Source organism: Octopus bimaculoides, chromosome 29 (genome assembly GCF_001194135.2).
Source record: "Octopus bimaculoides isolate UCB-OBI-ISO-001 chromosome 29, ASM119413v2, whole genome shotgun sequence".
Taxonomy (NCBI): domain Eukaryota; kingdom Metazoa; phylum Mollusca; class Cephalopoda; order Octopoda; family Octopodidae; genus Octopus; species Octopus bimaculoides.
The window spans coordinates 512,643-513,823 of NC_069009.1; the positions used below are offsets into that span (position 1 = coordinate 512,643).

The 1,181-nt window shown below is 32.3% G+C and overlaps 2 protein-coding genes across 2 annotated transcripts in view; one reads left to right on the forward strand and one right to left on the reverse strand.

Annotated features, from left to right (window-relative positions):
- The window catches only part of LOC106876531 (zinc finger protein 726), a 4,221-nt gene extending 3,077 nt beyond the window's left edge, over positions 1–1,144 (reverse strand). Inside the window, exon 1 of the mRNA XM_052978019.1 lies at positions 324–1,144. The gene's annotated coding sequence lies outside the window, so the exon portion shown is untranslated. The remainder of the gene's footprint in view (positions 1–323) is intronic.
- Positions 1–1,181, forward strand: part of LOC106876532 (zinc finger protein 208) — a 22,498-nt gene that overhangs the window by 16,918 nt on the left and 4,399 nt on the right. The window lies entirely within an intron of this gene.

The following is a 1,181-nucleotide window of genomic DNA, read 5'->3' on the forward strand; positions in this document are numbered from 1 at the left end:
TCTTTTGCATTCCAATGAATATGTTAGCATTCGATTGTGTCACTATTTTCAGAGAAAAATTTTATGTTATGCTTCTTTCATCTCTGATCTTCCATAATATCCAATATCCAAAAACAGAAGATGTAAAACTGTCAAGTCCTTTGTAAAGTTAACCAAGTTTAATTAACCTGTAAAGCAATCACTTCCTCTACATTCCAGACAGTGAAGACAAGAAAATGTTGCTGTTAATTCCATCGTCCAGAAGAAATATTTTCCAACTGTTCATCATAGATTTTACTTATATAAAAGTAGTTGATTTATTGATGAATGTGCTTTGTAAATACCTCGTTTTCTTTTAATCGATGAAGTGGAATAAAAATCTCAGATGTGATATTCTGAAATGGAAAAAGAATGTAGTAAGAAAGAGAGGATGGATGGTGAATTGACAGAATAATTCAACATTGCAAATATTATACAACATTAACAGTCTTCCATCAAATGTCTGTGTTTGTATAGGTCAGAATCTATTAAGGCGTTGAAACTTTAACATCGTGTCTCTAGGTGAATTGCTTTCACATTTCTCTAATTATTTATATTTTTCTCTTTTTTTCTTTGCTCTCAATTGTCTTCCCCGTGAAGTGGCATGGTCTAATGGTTAGGGTAAGGATGTAAGTTTGATACACATTGGCACACTGTGTCCCCAAGGCACTTTATTTCACATTGCTTCAGCATACTCAGGATATCAAAGTCCATTTTTCTGTGGATTGTCTTCGTTTTATTATCAATCCCACAGATAAACGTACGTAAAACTAAAGACAGTCTTGTTTTTCATGCTACAGGACTTAGGATAAAAGCCATGGGATTTATTTTAAAACGGGGGCCACATTTTTCATTAATGTTTTACGTAGTGTTTTTGGTACGGAAAGACTTTCAAACTTCGTATACTTATCTATTTTGTGTTATAGAACAGAAAAATATTTTTGTATTCGAATTTATTTCATGTAAAAAATTGTCTTATTTCGATAATTTCAACCAATCGCTGACAAGTATTCAGTTGTTTACATTTACTCCTTTGGCTGATTAAGCGATGTAAAGCGTATTTAATCTCCATACCTTCGTTTTATTTGCTTTTTTCATTTTAAATTTGCTTTAACCCTAACCCTAACCGTAGGGTTAGGGTTAGGGTTAGGATTAATTGTTTC